This window comes from Tenebrio molitor, chromosome 1, assembly GCF_963966145.1.
Source record: "Tenebrio molitor chromosome 1, icTenMoli1.1, whole genome shotgun sequence".
Lineage (NCBI taxonomy): Eukaryota > Metazoa > Arthropoda > Insecta > Coleoptera > Tenebrionidae > Tenebrio > Tenebrio molitor.
In genome coordinates, this window is record NC_091046.1 from 3174234 (window position 1) to 3196904 (window position 22671).

At 41.2% G+C, this 22671-nt stretch overlaps 1 protein-coding gene and 1 non-coding gene across 5 annotated transcripts in view; one reads left to right on the top strand and one right to left on the bottom strand.

The window, feature by feature from the left end:
- LOC138136305 (heterogeneous nuclear ribonucleoprotein C) overlaps positions 1-22671 on the top strand; it is a 226195-nt gene that overhangs the window by 37154 nt on the left and 166370 nt on the right. The window contains exon 1 of one of the 4 annotated variants that reach the window (XM_069055469.1): positions 15299-15454. The exons of the other annotated variants lie outside the window; for them this stretch is intronic. The gene's annotated coding sequence lies outside the window, so the exon portion shown is untranslated. Of the gene's footprint in view, positions 1-15298; positions 15455-22671 lie in introns of those variants that run through there. 4 annotated transcript variants of the gene reach the window in all.
- Positions 18752-18824, bottom strand: TRNAV-UAC (transfer RNA valine (anticodon UAC)). The gene has a single exon. It is a non-coding gene; the product is annotated as a tRNA-Val (tRNA).

Consider the following 22671-nt stretch of genomic DNA (forward strand, 5'->3'; position numbering starts at 1 on the left):
CCACGCAAAAAACAAGCACTTTTCCCGGAAAATTTACGACGAACGGAGAGTGTCAAGGCGACATTTTTCATTCGTTGCACGAGTGCATGGGCGGGGCTTCGATTTACATCGTATTTCCATACGTTGTTGACGTCACGTGACGTGCCTTATCCCTACTCACCACAAGTTTACCACTTTTTCATGGTTATTTAGTCCCGATGAGCGTATTAAACGTTAACCCTCGTCCGTGCCCCTCTCCCTCGAGCTTAAGGTCCCCATCCTACCATATTTTAAGCCAAGCAGGTGTACTGCGGCAACCCTTCCTAAATACGCACTCCGCCGCCGATATTTATTGAGCCCCGCTTGTCTGTACAAAGCTCTCCGACTCCGGTATTCCCATATTACTTACCGCCAGTGCTACCAACAGCTCTGTACAGTAATACCATTATAATTGCTATAGTCGGTCTGGTTTCTCTTTTTGCCCACCAGTTCCTCCAGCAATTCGCCTCCGCTTAGACGTCTATTATTAAACCGATCGACGAATCCGCGCACCATATCCACTTTTGATTAATCCCGCCCCGGATTTATCCGACTGGGATGGTTCTTTTCGTCATTTCCGGCGAACCTATTAGACACGTACAATCGATCCGGTTAAAGATGATTCGCTTAATTATTCAGCGGCGGGACTCGCACCTAATTGAATCAATCGATTTTCGCCATAATTAATTAGTTTTAATGCGGGGAGGCGGTGCCCCTCCCCCCACACGTACGTACGTCTCCCCTGTGATGGTTTATCAATAGCCAATAATAATTACGAGGTTTTGTTTGAAGGGAAGTTTTTTCCTTATTGAATATCCAGTCCAAACTTACATTTAAATTAAACGCACGATCGATACGTCATTAATCATAAAAGTGATTACTGACATTCGGAAAATTAGAAAGAACGATGCTCACAATCGTACCACTTGAATCAATTTTAGATTAGGGTAGCGCGATACAAAATGGCTGTAATTATCGGACACGAAAGTTGTCAAATTTTATTTATGGACGCTTTCTCGGACGGTTATCTCCGTTTGACAGAGCCAAATTGCTCACTTAATTAATGAGCTTTTAATTGGCATAAATAATCATACCACGAGCTCGCAATTAGAAGATTATTCCCTGCCGAACGTGATTAGTATAAATTAGTCAGCATCTCGGGTAATTAGTAAACGGCGCTTGGGTCTGATTAGTAAAACTATTAAAAATTCATTAGTAGCGATTGTTTCATTCAGGTACATACTTAGTAAATTAGTAACTAATTAGTATATTTTGGTCGAAATACTAATTAAAATAATACAAATATTTTTTTCGTGTTTTGTTGGAAGTTTAAGAGATGTGTGTTACGCAATCCAAGATGGCCGCAATCATCGCCACCCGAAGCTGTCAAATCTTAGTTGCATAGCTCGGTAATTTCATGGCACACTGCCTAAATTGTTCGGAGTAAAGGTGGTACACAGGTCGCATTCCATTTTGTCCCGACCAAAAGTGCAAACTAATTAGAGTAGAGCGTCCAAGTTTGTTCATTAATTCCGTTATTAAGTGGCGAAGTTTTTTTTTGCGTACGCAGCCGCGACGGCGGCAAATTAAAAACTCTAATATCATGGGTTATTATGGTAATGGAATGATTTGCATCCGTTCCACATTAAATTCAGTGCAGAAGTATTTGCATACAACAAGAATAAGGCGAGTGGAAACAAAACTTTCTTAATGGGAACCACACGTATGAATAATTTGACCGGTTCGGTGCAGTCGCGGTAATTCCCCGGAAGGGAAAAACGTCTAATTAACGGGAATCGCCACGCTCCAGTGGACCCGCTCGATTCTAAGAGATTCTCTTCTGCGGACTTGAAAGGGAAACTGTTTGAATTTTGTATCAACGGCGTCGGAAAACGTGAGATTTTAAAATGTTTTAAGTACGATCACTTCTCCGACCAAAATACTTTCCGCGAAATAGGATCTTAGTGAGGTGGAAGTTAATAAAATTCGGGAAGGTTTCCGGTGCGTTTAGAAAACCACAAGGCATCATTATTTGCACAACCGGCAAGCGACTATTTTTAATATCGCTGGTGCAGCTTGTTGGCGTCTGAACGTTTCAGGTGCATTTGAGAGACCGCGAGGCACACGATTATTTTTACAACGGTTCGTAAAGAAGCAAACGAGTTGATTCATTTTGTTTGGTATTTCTCTGATTACGAACATTTTCAGTTGGCAGTAAATTGGCTGAATAATTAAGAGGAAAATATCTGAATGCACTCGAATAATTTACGGTAATTATTCAGCACCCAATCCTGCAGGAATTTGTTAAATATTAATTTTGAGCGCCTCCGGGACTTGATGCGAAGTATTTGGAAATAAAGTTATCGGATCGCCGAAGTAAGTCTAGATTGTTTAATACGGCGGAGTAGTTGGGGGAAGGTGGCAGGGTCGTTTGGAAAACCGAAGGGCATCCGACACCCGCGCCGTTTCGCGTCTGTCTGGATCGTTTAATATGGCGGAGTAGTCGGGGGAAGGTGGCAGGGTCGTTTGGAAAACCGAAGGGCATCCGACAATCGCGTCTTTTCCGCTCGGGAATCGACGCATCGATCTAATACCTCACCAAATAAACCAAACAAACTGCTCCAGTCGTAAACTAGAAGAAGACAGTTGATTAATTACGAGTTCCAGGCCGAGTCCATCCGACGGCAGTTTTATTTTTACGGAGTCGCGTTTCTTTACGATCGAAACGCATTTATTATGACGTTTTAATGAGTCCGGCCCGTAAATCCTACAATTAATTGTTTCGGCAAATAAACGACACACGAATTTATCGATAACGACCGAGTAAAAACAGATTTGGCAGCGAGACAAGGGGGAAGACCCGTTGCGCGTCCCGGTGTTAATTAGAATGTGGGGCGCAAGACCGGGGAAAAAGCCACGAATAAAGGGGAAAAATCACGGAATCACGTTGAAAACGGAGTCGACTTGTACGGGAGTAACAGCCGTACGTGACACAATGTAACGTTAATAAATGTGCACCGAGTCCGTCTCTGTCGCGTGGGGCGGCGGCGCGATCGCCGTCCTTCTCCGACTCGTCCCAGCACTTATCCGGCATTTCTGTATTTCTAAATGTTCGTGTTGTTGTGTATCATCATCACATATCTCCCCGCTGAAATGTTTATGAGCCGACACCGTACAGAGTGCGAACTAAACTTTATTAGGTCACTAAGTTTGCTGTCATTACCGCCGAATAAACTCCGAGACGGATCCGCCGGCGGTGCACTGTTTTTTTTGTTTCGCCACTCGACAGCGGAAAATGTTTGGTCGTTAAAGGGAATATGGAAATGGGGATGGTACTGGCGCGGACGGGGGCTGTGGTACAAACAATTCCAGTTAATGGATCATTAATTTAAATATGGCTGAATTATTCATATTTTCGTTTCTAATGCATCGAGGTTGGCTAATGTTCCTGATTGTGAAACTTAATCAACGAAATTAATGTCCTGGTGACTGTGCGTTTTGGAACCGACTCGGGAGGAGCAAAACGGACGAAGTTCGCCTTTCATGTTTTATTCTTCGTGTTTTCGCTCGAGAAAGTTCAAAAATTTTTCTCGCAGCTCGGCCGGGAATATTCACTAAAAGGGAAAAGTTCGAAGTTGACACACTTTGGGGGAGTTGTTTGCAATGTCCTAGTCCTGAACGGGACTGTCTTCTGTAGCATTAGTACTCCTAAGTAGTTCTGACGATGGGCGGCATTACTACCGAGAACAGTGTGATCAGTATTCGATCACGTAAGGTAAGCCCCGCTGGTAGCGATCAGCGCCTGGATGGGTGACCAGCGCGGTCGCGCTCTCCCTATGATGATAGAAACACACCTGATATGGTCTGCAAATTATAGCCCAGGAAAGCGGCGTAAGCGTCTGCACCTCCCGTGAAACCGCCCCTTAAGGGTCGGGGTCCACGCCGCCGACATGCAACCGCCGCCACTTCGACTTATAATCCAACTTCGGAATTACTCAATCAAAACCGCCCCCGCCATTGTTCCGGTGTTCGCCTTGATCTCGTGGCACACAAGTTCGCATCCGAACGTCCCGTTATCCGCCGCAGGATTAATAAGGGCGCTGCGAGAGCCCTCGCCGGATAAAGGAAATCTGAAAACTTGACGTCGCTGAGAGCGCGCCTCTTCTTCGTTTTTGACGGCGATGTTTACAATTACCTGGCACTCGGCGTCCTTGATAAATTATTTAACGTGTAATTAATTCGGGGCGGGTCGACGTTTATTATTTCGCAATTTGTGCCATAATTAAAACATCCATTGTTAAAAGGACGAGCGAAAGTTCGACGATCTGGAGTGATTGGCGCGGGGGCCGCGATTCGTCCGTCATTACCGCCGCGTCTGACACCAACAGAGCCGGCATTATTTTTAATTATGGATGAGGTGTAAAGCATTATCTTGTTTCAGGACGCGCGCGATGTACGAGCCGCGTAAATAGTTAATATGTGACGGCAACACCGCCGAGTCGTGCTCGCCGCTGCAGCCGCCCCCGTTCCGCCGTCCTCGTGCGCTGCAGGATTAGCCATGCAAGCGGCCACCATTAACACAGCGCGTTTGCGGTTTTTACCCCAATAAAGTAGGCGCGAGTTCGACTACATTATCCTGCGACCCCTGCACGTGTTGATGACCTTGGAATCGCACAGAGAATCCTCAAATATGCACGAGTATCGATTGCGGCATGCCGTGTATGTCAGGTTGCCTTCGTTTTTGTTGTCTTGTCCTGCGGCAAGGATCTCGCCGTTGATTCGTATTTTATCAAAGTGGGTCCCGCCAGGAGCTGATCCTGGACAATTTGCAAATGGCGAACAATGCACCACTGGTCAATTATTCACCGCAACTGCTTCTCGGTGTCTCGCAAGGGGCTCCTCACCTCCCATTCTTATTCCAGAGATTCTAAAAATATTAATAATATTTTTCCACGCAAATTTGCAGTCTATTTCTAGGACTTTTTCCCACCGATCTAAATATAAAAAAAACTACAAGAAAATATTTTTCTGGCCTCAATCCTGGATTTCGCCCAGACACACGTGACTTCTTCGAAGCGGTTTATTTTGTGAAAACGCAATTCAAATTGTCCGTATATCACAACAGTGCATCAATCTGTCGTTTATGTTTCTCGGGTGTGCCGCAGGGCGCTCCTCGTGTCCCATTCTTATTCGATTTATTTTAATAATATTTTTCCACGGATGTTTTCAGTCTATTTCAGGGATTTTTTCTCACCAATCTAAATATAAGAAAGTGCAAGAAAATATTTTTGTGGCCGCAATCCAGGCAGGGGCGACTTCTTCAAAGCGGTTTATTTTGCGAGAGCGCAATCCAGAACATCCGTATAACCAGAATTAGAGCATCACTCTAGTCTGTTTCTATCAGATTAGCACGCCATTACCGTATTTCCATCTGAAACATTTATCACCCGTTAAACTCTCGTTTCCCAGATTCTGGAGAAACAAACCAAAGCGCCGAACTAAAATAGTTAATGCACTTCCAGACAAATTTGGCGAGGTTACCTGCGGTCCAGAAGCCGCCTGGATCGGGGTCGATAAATCCACATCGATGTTCTCGTCGCTAGTGCTCGGGAAAAGCCCAAGGAAAATTGGGAAAAAGTGGGAAATTTCCGAGTCGAGAGGCCGTAACGCGAACACTGTTGCGAAATTAATTATCCAGTTAATTACGCACCAAACGTTTATTTAGTAAATTTTCTGATGGTTTTACGTTTGCGGGCTGGGAGGAGGCGCTGTATAAATAAATTATTAATGATAAATAAATTCGTAAAATTCGCGCGAGCGAAACTTCGCAGCCTCTCGTCGAAAAAACTTTACGAGAGCCGTAACTTAAGTATTATGGCGTATTATTAAAATAACAAATTTCGACGGGTTTTTCCTTGAGCAAGGATAAAATTATCCGGGGAGATGACGACTAAGCAATTAAAAAATTAGGACGCTACCTTGCATTAAATTGTCTAAACAGTCTTGACACCTCCGCACGAGGCGCAGCCGAGTGCGACAATCCCACGAGTACCCAACACCACAGTGAAATAATGACACGCCACGACACTTTTTACGCACTAGAAATAGTTAAAATAAAGTGCATTTTGTTTTACAGTCGTAGAAAAACCGTTTTCACTATTTTGATGTTTGCAGCTTTATAGCCCCCCGGGACTCGGATGCACCGTTTTACGAGTGTTCGCGCATTTTCGCTGCCTTTTTTCGAAAATGTATCTTCATTTTATTTTCGAAATGGTCGCGTTTAAGACGCTCGACTCGTGTAATTTTTTATGCCTCGTCTGTGCAAGCGTCAGACCTCTGGGGCCCGCCAGGTGTCTGGCAAGTTCGCAGTAAAATGAGCGTAAGTGCTGCAAACTCCTTGGATGCTTTCAAGCCACCATATTCTGCGGGAGTTAATTCAAAATGAATTAAGAGAAATTGCGTTATGTGGAGTACATTAAGACAGATTTCTGGTGGAAAGGGTGTGAAACCGCAAACATTTAGGGAAACCCACGCAGAAAGGTTCGGGTTCGGGTGGTATTCGGGATGACAATTTTATCGTTGTGGTTGTGTTGTGAATGATTTTTGTTTGTTTCTGCGCCTGAATCGGTAGCACAAAAGGAGTTACACAAATCACACGAAGTACCACTGCATGTTGCAGTTTCCAGGCACGATTGATAAATCTTTGTAATACTGCAAATTCAGCACAGTTTTGCTATCTAGTTTTAAGCGACAAGCTAAATTCTCCAGGGAATATAATGGGGTAGTTGTTCAGATAATGGCTGTTTAGTTGTAGTTTGCCTGACCATAAAATTAACATATGCAAAACGGGGGTTGTTAATTCCAATTTTTTTTTATGAAGAATTTCAGCAACAGGAGCCCAAAAAGCAACGCGATTTGCTCGGAACGAATTAGTATTCGCGTTTGATTTAATCTTTCGTGAATGCAAAAAGATTACAAAATGTTCTGACATTGTAATGCAGATACTGCACATTCTTCTTTTTTATGCAGCTTTAATGATGTGTTTTTAATTTGTTGTAATGTTGTTTTGGAAGCCTAAATAATTACAGCACAAATCCAGACCCCTTATTATTATTTTGTTGTATTAACGATTGCCGGAGTAATATGTCAAAGCAATTGATCGAATATCATCGGTTAATATAATGAATAAACAATGAGAATAAAATAATCATGACAGATTAAGTTGGGAAGTAGGAATGACAGGAAATAAAGGAAGGAAGTAGGAAGAATGGATTGCTGGAAAAGAATTCGGTCGAGGAATATGAATACAACTGTAAAATAAAAAAGTTTAAAAGTGGAGTAGAAAAGAAAATATTTTCTACTTGATTATACTATAGATTGTTCCAGGTTATGACAAAATCAATACGGGGGTGGTGTAGGATTATTGTCAGCTGTAATATAACAAGTGATATGACTGACATGTGCTGCTCCAGTTTCACGAGTGATATTATCGATTATTAATCAGTTTGCTATGAGAATATAATGAGTGAATAAATGAGGAACATTTAAATCCATAAACAGACGCCATTGTACAGGGTCATTATAAATGATTGTCGCTCATCGCAGTAGGCGTTGGTGATCAGCGGTAGTGGAAATCTGTCTACCATAGCATATTTTTTCCTGGTAGGCGGTTGCGCGCGCCATTTACAATTCTGCAACGAAATGCGACCTCCCTATTGGTTAGTGGAATCGAGTAACCAATAGGGAAGTCGCATTTCGTTGCAGGATTTTGTAAATAGCGCGCGCAACCGCCTACCAGGAAAAAATAGACTATAGTTTGTTTAACGTTGCGAGGCTGGCGGCACGTTTTCAACGCCAACTGCCATGGGACAATTATTTATAATGACCCTGTATTTTTTGGGAACAACTTACGAGTACTGATTGCTTCCTTGTATCAGCGATATCTCCCCAGTGATTAGTATTTTTTTTTAATTAGTAAATCTAATTAAATATCTAAGTATTAAATTCAATAGAAAAAGTTTTAATAAATTATAAGGGTGGTTTATTATTTATTGTCCTTGAGATGGAAGGAGATAACTACCAGAAATATGTAAACAATTTTGCATCTCAACACCTTAACACACTTGGTATGGCGATGCTGGAGTGCTTTAGGGTATTAGGAAAAAAATGTGTGGAGCAGTTCATCACCTTCATCATCATTGCTTCATTTTATGAAGAGTACCAGAAGGTACCAAATACCAATCATTGAATTCAAGCGAAAATGAGAGGCGACGCTGAGGAAGAAGTCAGACGTAAAGCTGTGAAAGGAGCTGGAAGCAAAGCTGAGAAATAAGCGAGACGAAGACTGAACAAGAAGAAGACAGTCTGAAGAAGTTAAGACGGAAGGGACGGGAGTTGATGAAAAGATCAGGTGAAAGATTTACGTTATAATAAATAGGAAGATGCAAAGATGACAAAAACAGATGTAAAGCAGAAAAAATTAGAGTTGGATAAATAGATATACAGGGTGTCTCAAAAATGGCGCCCAATCTCTTGAGGGGTTAAACTATTTGAAGAGTTGAGTTCAATTTCGTTGTGAATTTTTTTTTCTTTGACTATTTTCTAAGTTATACACATTTTAAAATAAGCAAATTTGGCAACATCGGTTGGTATGCACAATCAACTAAACCAATTCTCCTTTGAGGTCAATGTTGCCACTGTTATTTTAGCGTATTTTGGTCATTACTCTAAAAAGAATTACTTCGGTGTTGTTCCACTACCTAAAGGGGTCTTGGAAAAAGTTATACAAAATCTGTTGGTCCGATCAAATTTTGTATTGAGATTTACCTTCCCAGACTTCTATTCTTTAAGACCCTTAGGAGATTGGGCGCCATTTTTGAGACATCCTGTATAAATGAAAAGGAGAAGGAGAAATAAAATGAAAAAATAATCTAGGCCCAGAGCAATAGACAGTTGAGGGAGGACCTGGATGCAAAGCTGGAAAGAGAATAGGGGAAGGATTGATGAGGAAAAAAAGAAGTCAGAAGAGAGTAGATGGAAGGCGATAGAAGGAACAGAACATAGAGTCATTGAGGAAGCCAAATGCAAACCGAAGAGAGGGGATGTAAAGCAAATGAAGTTAGAATGAAGAAGGGGATAAATGTAAAGGAGAGAAAGAAGCAAAATGAAAAAAGAAGCTAGAAGCAGATCAACAAAAACAGAAATTCAATGAAGAGTAGCTACAGAGATGTTGACAATACATTATTTATACAAGCGTTTATTCGATATCGAATTTAAGCTATCCCTGTTGTGGAGTTTTTCCATTCTTGCGGTGAATCACTCCGCCTTGGTCTTCTCTCTTGTGCCTGGCTTCTGGAATTGTTTTTGCCCAGGTCTTCCTGTTTTGGATCTTACTTCTCCAGTCCTCTATTCCTATCCTTCTAACGTCCTCGTGTATCTGGTCTTCCCATCTTATCCTTGGTCTACTTCTTGGTCTCTCCTCTACTGGTCTCCAGTGCATGATTTTTCTTATTGTGTTCCTCCTTTGTATCTGTCCAAACCACCGCAGTCTTTGTGTTTTCACGAACCCTACAATTTCTTCTCCCTCGGTCAGGTTCTTTATTTCGTAGTTCATTAGCACTCTGTAATCCCCTTCTTCTGTTCTTCTTGGTCCTACAATTTTCCTTTCGAATATTCTTGGGTTCTTTGTTGTTTTGCTGATGTGGTAATCTTTTAGGTATTTCCTGTACTTCCAGTAGGCACTGTTTGCTGCCTGTATTCGCTCTTTAATTTGGGCGCTTCGTTCGTTTCTTTGACAATACATTAAGTTTCAATTTTTTCCTTGATCGTAATTTGAAAACCAATTTAGCACAACGCCTCTCTGTTACATTCTGTTTCTGTCAATTGAAAGCATTACATTAGAATATCAAAAAACTGTTTGCATAACGCGATATTATGCTGAGATAGTCGCACGAAATTCTTGTGGGGCTTCATAACTTATTTTTTTTCTCTGAAGTGACAACGTCAAGCTTCATCGTCCAAAAATGCATCTCCATTAATTTCCTTCAGAAATCACTCGGTCAAGGTGCTCTAGAGTACTTTTAACACTCTTGCTATCAATTGTTATCTTTTCAAGCCTTATTCTCATTTTTTTTTGTTTTACTTTACTTACAGAAAAGTCACAACTTTGCTCCGACTCCTCTATCGTCGTTTGCATTATAAACCAAACCAATGTTCTCTTTTGTCACAACAGTTGTACAATGTCCGGCATTTGATGCATGTTTACAAGATTTTCTGCCAAGTTTAAAATCTTTGAACCAGTTCTTAAACACTTGATATAAAGTTGCAGATTCGTCTACCACTTCGCTCAAATCCTTGAAACTTGTTGAGACGACCGTTCCTCTTTAAAGAGGTAGTTTATTGATCGACTAATTCTTAAACGCCGATATAGCTACCAACTTAACTTTACACACTCGTAATATGCACATTTGTTGCGGTGAAAGAATAATAGATATAAATTTGTTCCTTTATCGAGCAAGTCTTTCTGCGAAACGAACAATAAATAATAACCACTCCAAGTGTACCTACTTATATCTGCTGTTAGACCAAAATAGAAAAGAAATGAATTTCTGTGTACCTAGATAGTTGCTAAAAATAAAAAATTTCACCGAGTAGGTGAGTTTAGCAGTTACGCTTTCAAATATTTCACGTCAAAGTTAAAATTTATTCTGGAAGTAGTTTTTTAGTGACAAAGCGAGAAAAAACAACAGAAACAGCGAGGACAGCCACGCTACATAATGTCTCGGCACCACAGCTGTTCTTCCAGTGTTGTTGATTAAGGAATCGTGTTCGAACAGGGGTAGTAATGGCGAATCGATAAATGGAGATAACAAATGTAGGCCAATTTAATCATTTATGGATACATCAGTAGCCGCTTTACGAACTTTCGAGCCAAACGAGCGGAACCAAATATAAGAACAATCAGTCTTCCAGGCACGTGATGGGGCTTTGCAATATTATAAATGGACTTGACCAACAATCGAAGCTGAGACCGCAAATTGCGTCCAGAATATATAAATCTCAGATGGCGATTTTATTACCAACGTTAAAAAAGAATCATCCGGTTCACTTTCCCAAAGGGTCCAGTGGCGCCACACTTTTTCCTTGTTTATTTTTGTCTTTGTCTCGACTTCGAGTCACCTCCGTTCGCGACACAGGTTTCGCCAGTTGCAACACCAGTCCACTGGCGCCAGAACTGAACAGTATTTGAGTTTTTGAGTGAGTAAGAGTTGTTCTTAGGTCCCGCAGCTTTGTATTTATTTGTTCAAGTGCGCAAACACGCGAATGCGGCATCGAGTGTCGCTGTTGTCTGTTCTTTGGCGCATTTGTTTATTGTTGTTCCGTTAATTGGCAAATTGCGCTTCCGCGCGAGTGCCGCCTCCGCCGCTGCCCCCGGCGGGTTATCATCGATTGGAGGAACCCAAGTCGGGAATAAATCAGCATGTGGGTGTTCAATTTTTAATAAGAATCCGACGCCAGCCGAATTGAATATAATCTTTGCCGTATCGGTCCCCTCGCATTACAAAACGCAGTTATTTTGATTTCGGGCCCGGGAACCTGTTTTCCATAATTAGGTTTCGGTCCATCATAAATCCCCGTAGCTGCAGATCGCGCGGTGTAAACGAGCGGGTCGAGCACAGACTTGACATTATGCGACCGAAGGATAAAACCAGGAGTTATGCGTCCTTCGGGATTCCCGAGTTAATTTGCTTTCCGTTGATGATGTCCCATCGGACCTGCCGCATTCCTGCCGCCGACGCCCCTCGCACCCATCGCGGGACCTTTATTCCTGCGATGTTGCTCACTTATTGATAGACCGGTTGTTCGCTTCTTGGGCCTCCAGGGCCCCCGACAACGGCCCTTCAAAATTAAACGGGGGCGGCCCCGGAAATCGCAAACAACACACGCCACCCAGCCACGCTATCTGATCTGCTCACGTCCAAGAAGAACTGCTGCCTCGCTTAACAGTGTTGACTTCTTTGATCCTTCATTTCGCACCCATTAATCAACCGTAACACCATGTCATGGGCTGGAAAGATCTGAAGCAAGTTTCGCAACAAGACTGTTTATAATTTATGCCGAACTGAACTATTACCGTACTGACGTATAAATTGCTTATTTGAATCAAAGAACTTCCTCAATAAAATCATAACCTGTCGGCAGGATACTTAACCTATGGATTATCCTGCCAATAATTCTGATTTATAATGCTTAAATTGGTGTTTCAACTCCAAAAATACTAGTCCCATATGTCAAATATCTTGGACCATTTCTATCAAAAAATGCAAATTAATTTCGACCAGTTCCAAAAAGTCAAACAAAGCGAAAATTAGAATGAAAAGCCAGCGCTGCATTATTTTCCGTTTTCAAGTAATTAAATTTCATCAACTTTTAATCCAATTAATTTCCATTGGTCGAATTCGATAACCGAATATTTTTAGTTTGAATTTGAAACAGTTTTGTACAAAACATGACAAGTGGAGAAGCACCGAAACTATCTCCTATCTCTGTAATGGTATCGGATCGTTTCCACCTAGGCCGTTGGGGGCGCCACCATCAAATTAAGAAATTAGATTAGTAATAAGTCCCTCGGAGGCGGCAACCGCTCCACTCGTAACGGTTTCTCTCCGTCGAAAAACAACACGATCGGTGTAGAAGTGGAGGATGAATGAAAGCAGTAAAACTGAATCCGAATCCGTCTTTAAGTGCTGTAGCTGTAAACTCAACAGTTAGTTACAGACGTGTGAACTCTCTGCTACATAATTACGGTGCCCTTCCCCCAGAAGACGCTTTTGTCACTCCGTTCGCATTGGGTTTTGTCGTCAAACGGGATAATCAAATCTTCCAGTCTGTCTTCATTATCTCACTTCATGACAAGACCGTGTTTCGTGCATAATTCAATAATTTAGCCAACAATCGAAACAAGGTGATGATAGCGTCTTGGGTAAATCGCAGGTTTATGGCGCAACTAGCGACGCGCTCCAAAGCGGCAAAATTGTTCGTTTCGCGTTTTTGACAGGTGTCATTCGATTTCTAGGTTATTTAAACTGGCGGTAATTCGATTTCGGTTGGCAGCACTTTTGAATATCTCTAATAATGGGCGTTGTGTTTGGTTTTGGAAATTCGCATTTTCACGCTGCAAATTGCTGAAGAATATTGGCGGACGCGAACCCGCTGGGAAATAGAAAGTTATTTGGAGTTTTTGAATGGCGAATCGTCGTATTGATTGGGCGCCGGATGCGAAAATATGGAAATATTGTCGGTTGATTTGAATTCGTTAATTTTACGTAAAATTATTGTTTAATGAAGCTTTATATTTATGTTTGTTAAAGCGTGATATTGCTTGTTACACTATTCGATGGGATTTTGACATTTTTGCACGTTTTTAATTACGGTGGGGCCGCCGCTTGATTGAATGAGCGACTCCAATCACACTATTGCGCCGCCATAACGAAGTGGCGATTGTTTTCTAGTTTTGGTACAAATGTCGGATGAAAAATGTTGCGACATTTGGGACGGGCGGCGAGGATGGGAAAGGTCGCCAAGGCAATTAAAAAATAATTTGGCGATAAGATTCACAAAATGAAAGGTTATGCAGAAATGTCAGGTCCGGACTCGGCTGTAGACCAGGGGCTGCTCCCAGACCAGCACCATTCCCGCTCAACAACCAATACACGAACATTTCCGAAATTTATCTTCATTTTTCTGCTTCAGTGATCATTTTGGTCTTTCGGTGTAGGCCGACTCCTTGCGTTGTATTTACCGAACTTTCGTGGTGCAACCCCCATTGGCGTCTTCCTTTATTGCCCTCAAGCGCCTCCGCTGCAGTTCCTGGCATGTTCCACCCTCCGGTGCAGCACTTAATAAATATTTACGAGCAGTCTCACGCAGCCACCGCACAAACTTCAACTTTTTCAGTGTCGCCATCCCTCATGCGCTTCCAATTTTCCACCCCGACACGACAATCTATAAATAGCCGGCGCTTCGCCTCGATATGTTGACTCTTCGATCATTATTAGACAAGCGGCCATGTGTCCCTACGTCCGCTACATTAGCCAAACATGTTCCATCGCAATTCATGTTCAATTGCGGTCGTCGGAAATTGCAAACCGATATGCAGAATGATCAACGACTGGAGTGATTTACTTTGACTGTATTTCATTGAATCAAACGGCCGAATGCTTTGTGTCTTTGAGACTGTCCTCGCAGACTCTGCGTTTAGACAATTATGGAAACACAAGTCAACAAATCAATAATGGAACGAGCTTAGGAGGCCAATTCAAGAAAGTGCTTGCATTTAGTTCGCTAAATTTCCGCTCTCTTGAGTCCGTCTGAGGACCGTGGTGCACGGGAACAAGTAAGGTCGACGCTTCATCAACTGCCTGGGGGTGGTCGCGTCTGCAGTCGCTCGGAAATTTCAAAATTACCAAATCTGAACCATCCAAACTGGCCCCGCTCAAATCACGCCAGGAACAACGAATCTGTACAGACTTTTCAATCAAGTTTCTCATCTCGCAAAGCGGATAATAACGGTTTTCGAATTACAATAAATTCAACCAAAATCTCGTTACTGTATACTCCAGAGGTGGAGGCCTATCTCATAAGTTCTACATGGTTGTGAAACCCAATAGTCGGTATCAACATACAAACCACAAACTGACGTATACACAAGTGGGTCTCCTAGTTTAGGAATTACGATACCTTGAGACCCGAACATGACAATCAACTTGTTACAATCGATCCAAATTAAATTATAATCCACTTGACACCACCAATGATTCCCATTATGGATGCGTGACCGTACCATCGTTTGATTGCTGTGTGTTTTGGGTTTCAAAGCAAAAAGATTAATTACACGCGACTTGTTACAGCTTTTTTGGCCCAAAAAAGGGCTGTTTTAGCGAGAAGCAAAAAAAATTTTTTTTCTACGTAGTAGGTACCGATCTGATAGATAATCATCCTGTAGGCAACGTCAAACAACTTTTTTGACCAATTCGAGTCCAATTTCTTGCTCGGTAGTCATAATTTGCGCTTTTAAAAAAAATAATTTTAGGTTAAGTTTGTTGTTTACATTTTTGGTGTTTTAATTTTCGCACTAAATGAGGGGTGGTATTGATCGGTTGAATTAGTTCAGGAAAATATTATTTGGCTCCGAATCAGTATAAAATATTGGTGTGATTGTTTAATCGGATTTAGGCACCCGTTAAAACTAATAAGTTATTTATTGTTATTTATACCGATTCGTGTGTTGACATTTTCCGGCAATTGGCAACCCTGTTGACTGTCATTTTAATTTGTATTTGTCGCCGTTTAAATGTGTGTTATTTTGCGTAACGTTCGTTTGTAATTGTTTGTTGTGCGTCCTTCGTCGTAACTGAAGAGTCTTCAGCGATGCGGGGTGAGTGGCCGTTGAAATCTTGTCTGGGTGGTTTGAGGTTAGATGCGTCATGCGTCACGGCGCGGGCCCCCGCAGTAAATCCGTCCGAAATCGGTATTACTTCTAGTTTAATTATAAATTCATTTAAATTCGCTTTCAGAATTGGTATTTTTACGGCCGCACTAGCATTAAGTACTTTAACTGTGACGTCGCATGTCTGTGGATATTACAACAACACACGTTACGGATGTGGCCCCCGGTCGATACGCCGCCGCTCGCAACAAAACGGCCCCCACATTCCACCGGTGGCACAGGAAGGCGGCGCTCGCCAATAATTGCAGATTATTTTGAATCATCCGGGAGCGAGTGCAGGGGGCGGCGAGAAGGCGAAAAATGTATCGAGACGCGGCGTCGTAATGTGGCAAATAAAGAATTTTATCAGAAGTTTTACTGCAACGGATGCTGCGAATTCCTCTTACCTTAACTTTGGCAGACGTTTACGACGATATGTACGTGGCGAATTGCCGCCAAAGTCGATAAAAACTTTCGATGCCGTCCACCTTTATCGAAAAGAATTTTTCGTCGTAATTAGTTCGGGCGAATTCCGATCCGAATAACGAGCCAATAAAATTACAAATGGCGCCCTGATAAGCCGGGCTCAAACAACGGTCAGGAAATTGGAAAAGGGCGCACCGCGGGGGTCCGCGTCGCGGCCGCGGCTCTTGACGCCGCCAAAAATAGAACGGATTAAAACGGGAATCGCGACGGGGCCGAAGAGGCTCGGGTTTTGTGACTTGGCCCATATCGAATCGACCATCTATGGGATTCTATAATCATTGTTGACGTTTAATTATCTGGAATACTGAGTACTCGCTAATTGTTTTCCACAAACAAAGAGTTGAAATCAACACAAGTTGACATATTGGTCGGGCGGCGGCAAATAAAGTGAATTTCGCAACAACGGTCCACTTTAATTATTGGGGGTGGACGTGTGCCAAAGGCCGGATAAGCCGCGACAGCGTCGATGGATGATCGAGGACCGGATCGAAATTAACCATTTATAAGCTGTTAATTTTTATAATTGCAATCCACTCAAATGCGCTTTATTTTAACGGGGGGCGTTAACTACTCGCCCGAAATCCGCACACAATCGATTCGGTTTCATTTGGAGGAGTATTAAGTGGACGCTGGAAAAGCCCATTTCGTTCCACCCTCGTTATGTATGGATATAAATGTTGGTTTGTTCTGTGTATTTTGGGTCCTGTACGCATTTTTGATCGGACGGGTAAAAGTACATAGGTCGGGATGCGGTCCTCCGATAAAGTTTCGCTTAATATTGGATTCGTGCAGTATATTTGCACAACTCCGTTGTTGTGGATTTGTTTCGTCTTTGATTCAATCAGTTTTGGACTTGAAATTGAAAATTTAATCCGGAAGATTGGGCCGCGGGTACCATAGCATGCGCGTAAATGTTTGTCGTGACGCCAGAGCAAGAGAGAAGACCCAATTGAGGACTTTTAAATTTTTGCTAATAATCTCTTACTTTCAATAACAATAAAATAATAGTTGCATTAAATTACGAAGTTTTTAAACAATAATTTTTTTCCAACTTATGAATTTTTCTAGATGTTTTAATTAAAATATTTAGAAGTTGAAAAAACTTCCGTAGTTCCTATTACATATTTCTTGTATGTATTCTTTGGATGGTTAAAAGCTTTTGCGTGCGGCTTTGAATATGACGTTAATATCAGGTGTCTCTGAACAACAATATAACTACTTATGTATAGCGAAACGTTGTGAAAGAAAAAGAAGGAATAATTAACCAAATTAAACTAATTATTATTACCGTAGACTATAAAGAAATTAAAAGATAACACCATAAAAAAGGAGAATAGAAAATAAGCGAGGTGAGCTCACTATAGCGCGATGTAAGTACTAAGTACAGATCTATCGTTATAATGAAAGAAAGTGCAGAATATAATATTCCTTTTCTAACAAACTTTGTTTGAAGAAAACCGTTAGTTTTTGAGTTAAGTGAAATCCAACAGAGGATTAGTGAGAGAAAAATTTTAAAAACTCCTAAAATGTTTTGGTACCCCGAGACTAACCTATAATTCGAAAATTTATTTAAATATTGAAATAACAAACAAATACTAATTTTATTTACATAGTGAGGCTAAAAAGTATAGAATCATAGAAATATTTGCTTTCTCCTTGGTTTTTGGAAGAACTCTTGACAGGTCAATTTAATTTTTTTAAAGGAAACATTTTTGGTTTTTTTTCTCCGGTCTCTTTATGCCCAATAACCCTATTGCCATTTTTTAAAAGAGATAAATTATTGAATTCTTTTTTATGTCTACGTATCATGTCTGACCTTTGGAGTGAGTCATGATTCCTGAAATATTGATTGTTAAAGGTGCAAACAAGGTGGCAGTGAAATTCCAATTTTACATCGAAATTTCCACAAAACAATTTCTTTAATAATAAATATGAGAAATATTTCTTATTAAAGAAGTTTTTAACATCATGCCCCACGTTGTGGAGTCACTTTTAACATTGGGTCCCACGTTGGGCGCCACTTTTAACAGTGTTTGTGTTGTAAATAGTTTATTTACATAAAGGTAAACAAAGTTAACAAAGGTGCGCGGTGAGACTCTTGAGGGAGCTCGAATGATTAAGTGAATAATAATGAATTATTGTCCCTGCGTGCATCCCTTTTATAACCTGACTGGAGATGGTTCGGCACGCTCCGACGGCGCGCAGCTGATGTGAGGGTAGGGGCCTAGCGATTAGATTCTCGCTGGTGACGGTAGCGCTTCGAAAGGGGTAGTACGGGGCGCTTTGGTACTACATCCGTGATTTATGCTACAAGTTTAATTTTTTTAAATTATTTAATTATTACTAAAAGAATCTATCGAGTTTATTTTATGAATTATAAATCGTTTAAACTTTTATTTATTTAACATTTTATACCAATAATATTTCGTCTTTTATTTTCACTTTAAATTAATGCGGTGTCAGGAATTGAAAATACATACTTTGATATTCTTTGCTCTTTGTACTTTTAACTTAAGAAAATTAACAAATTGTTCCGTCCATGAAACTAGTTCTGATTTAATTTGTTCAGACATCAAACGAATAGTAAAGAGAAATTAGATCCAAAGAAACTTGCATTTTTCTTTATCTATTTAGTATATTTTCATTGTCATTCACAAAAAAGCTTTTAAATTACAATATTTTCTGCTCAAAGTATGGCGCTTCTACTTGAGGCCAATCAGAGCCTTTTAGTATGTAATAAATTAATTCAAAAATTTAAACTGGTTCCGCCCAGGATCGAACTGAGGACCTTCTGCGTGTAAAGCAGACGTGATAACCGCTACACTACGGAACCGATGTTTCATAAAAGTTAATTAATCTAGGAGCGTTTGATGATTCAAACAAACGCATAAAAATATTGTTGTTTTGTTTTTAATACATTTAAATCATGGATAAGTGTCACGAGACTACTTTATGAATCGCAAACTATTTATACGCAATTTAGAATTTCATATCTTTTACTTCTTCATTTGAAACTAACCATCTATCTTTTCGAGAATTGAAAATACTTTGACATCCTTTGCTCCTCGTACTCTTAATTGGCTTAAGAAAATTAACAAATTATTCAACCCAGAAGACGAGTTCTTGTTTAATTTGATGCGACGTCGAATTACTAGCAAAAACAAATTAGATTAGAAAATTTGCATTTTTTGTTCACAACCTGTTTGACGTGTTCTCACTTTTGCAAGAAAAATACTTTACACCTACGTATTCAAAAAGGAATTCTTTAAACAAACACACTGAATTTTTTTTCTGTCTGATACATTTTTTGTGTGTCGGTACCACAGCACATTTCTGAACAAATCAGACCCACCCAGGATCGAACTTGTGCGCGTAAAGCAGACGCCACGAAATCGCTGTTGTGGTAAATTTATTTCAAAAATCGGTTAACGTTCTTACTCTTACTCGCCTAGTTCCAGTTCCCGCTTTTCGTTTGAAATGTGTTCTCTAATTAATGACTCTTCAATCATTCATCATCTAATTCCTCTGTCTCTTTTTTTAGAGAAAATTATAAGAAAACATTTTCTCAGAGCTAAAAGATACTCCAAGTTTTTAAGAGTTGTATTTACTTTGATATTCTCTGCCTTTTGTGCTTTAAGCTGTTCAAGAAAATTAAGAAGCTGCTCCATTGAGAAAGCAGATTATTTCATTTGAGGCAACTCTGGCAGGTCAGCTACAGGTTAATAGCGAGCATCTTCGATTTTGATACTTCTACATTGTGAGTTAATTAGTTTGAAAATATTTTCCCCCGATTCGGGGCTAATCCTCATCGATAGAATCTCTCACTTCTCCACAAATCACCGACGTAAGCCTCCAGTCAACCCGCAGCGTCTGGATCAATCCAGAAAATGAAAATCTCACTCGAACGTAGTTCGCACATTGTACATTTACATTCTGCATTTGTGCGTAATCCACACTAGAAGCGACTAATCTGTTTTCTGTTGTTGGCTCTCTAATTAAATTTTCCTACGAATTTATTTTATTGTCTGGAGTCGTTCGATGCTCCCGACTTATCTTTTTTCAGCTCATTTTCCACACCAACAATTTCGTAATAAACGTGCTGACAATTGCTCGAGTTCACTTTGATCTTTATTTACTAACTGGCTATTGTGCTCGTCTTTGCCCGTGGTTTCCATTTTGACAAACAGCACGACGAATGTCTCCCGTTCCAGGACCAGCGTCGCCATTCCCGAATCGTTCCGATCCAGATAACTGTTGCGCCCATCAAGATTTTTCCGAATCCAACTTTCCAACCCCCTCACGAACAAGTTGTGCCGCCTCAACCCTTAACGCTTCATTTATGAATTTTTCACCTCCTGTTTTCCTCGAATCGCTTATTCTTTTGTGAGGTGAAATTTCGACGCTGTTTGGAGAAGCTCCCCTTTCATTTGTAAACCGTTTGATTCGAGTAATCGCGAGCGATTGTCGAGTTTGTTTATTGTTGTTTATTTAAATTTTTTAATCTCGACCCATCGCCCCGGCACAATTGAATTTTTTCCCGACCCCAGAAAGGTGATTTAATTCTTTCACCATTAGGGACCCGATCGATTCTCAAGGTCGGCGAAGAAAGGAATGCCCTCGGAGGGCACACACAAAGTGAATTAAGAATTTATGGGTCGAGTGAGATTCTGCACCGCGTCTTAAGGCGCATATTAAATTTTCATGCATTTATTATTAGGATTTAATAATTTCGGTGTGTGTGGGGGAGGCGTGTTGTGCAGATTTCTTCACGGATTTTCTTTTCTCGATTAACATTTAATGGAGTCTTCATTATTGCATCTGAATTGTAAATTTTTACGACTATTAACATGTTATTAGCTGGCCATACACGAGCGGAATTTTTGACAGGCCAGATCCGCGGATCAGAACTGCCGATTTTCCCGCAGGCCTCACCCGGCCTGTCGTAGCCCACTAACGTACCGGCCGGGCCAGTTGAAATTCCTTCAAAAAATCCGTTGGCAGTGAGTTGTGTGTGTGTGGGGGAGGAGGGGGGCGTGTTGTGCGGATTTCTTCACGGATTTCCTTTTTCCGATTAAAATTTAATGGAGTCTCCATTATTGCATCTAAATTGTAAATTTTTGATATGGCAGCGTCACGACTATTAACATGTTATTTACATAAGGTTGCGTGCCGTCCGGTCGTCGGATTTTTTTCGACTTGTTAGCACACTAATCCGAATTTATTAACACCCGAACAATGTTGTTGGAGTAAATCATCGGGAAAAGGGGGCTGCATGAATGTCTCTTTAAGAATTCAAGCGGGGCGATAAGTACAATATGTTCGGACGTCCAGACACGATAAGCTATCTCTATAGCCTCCGCACGTATCGCCGTACAACTTCCTTAGGGGTTGGTCAGACGGCACGCAAAGATGTGCATAATAATTAGAGGGGGGCGGGTCGCGCCCTTCCTTTCCCGGTGAGCGACGGTTCGCGTGCGAGAACCACCCGGCGAGGAAAATTGCACCGTACGACAGAAGAATGCAGCCAGGGAGGCTAATAGATTTCCCTCCGCTCCCGGAATGTCTCATGCAAAAAGTTATCTGATGAGACTTCGACTTCGACTTCGTGCTCTCCCCCGTTGATAGCTTCTTTCGAACATTATTAATTGCTTCGCGTTTTTTTTTCGACACTTGGACGAGATATTCCCGAACGGACGGTGCGGATCGATCCGGATCTATCGGGGTGTCGAGTAGGGACGCGGCCGGTGGACTCCCACCGCGAGTGGGCGGGGCTATTAACGCCACCGCTGTCCCATTCGTCCGTGAAGGCGCAAAAATCAATTTATTCAACTCAGCCGTACTTGCTTGTTCTCCCGGACGGGAGAATGAAACTTTAAACACAAAAATAAAATTAATGATGATTTATCACCGCGAAACTTACTTTTTTCTTTTGACGTTGATCTATCTGGGAGCAGATTCATTTCTCCCCAGAATTATTTAGTACTGTGGATATGACTCCGTTCCCATACATATTTCAGGCGGATCGATCCGGCGTGCGTTTCAGTTTTAAAATTTCGGTTTTCGTACGAGCACATTTTGTCGCTCGAAAATCGTCATTTTGAATTATTAATTGCGTATATCCGATGCGACAGCTCTCGATTATTCAGTTTTGCCATCAGTGCCGATATAAAAAATTAACGGTTTTTTTTCCATCCGATCCGGCCCCCGGAAAAAATTGTTTAGCATATGTCACGTCCGATTTTTTCCCCGTTTGTTCGCCGGTACGAACGGCGTAAATATTTTATGCGCTCAAAATGGGGGATTAATTTATACGCAATAAAAACGTAAGATGGGTTTGAAATTTTATTTTCGTCGTAAATTCGTTTTTGACGTTTATCACTTATTCACTTTCGGACGACGATTCACATGGTCGCTGAAGACACCGACCCAGACGAGGAAATTTTTTGCAAACACCCCGTTCCACGCTTCGACGGTTTTGCAATTTTTTAATTCAGATAGTTTGTGTGCCCCACAATTTTTTGTGGACTAGTGGACCGAAAAATTCCACTGCATAGTTTTGGGCTTTGAAATATGGCTAAATTTTTTTTCCCTCTGAAATTGGTCGAAGTGTTGATACGTTTTTCATTTTGACGGATCACTGGCCAAATACAGATTGGGGCAAGTGTATTCAGCGACGTGGG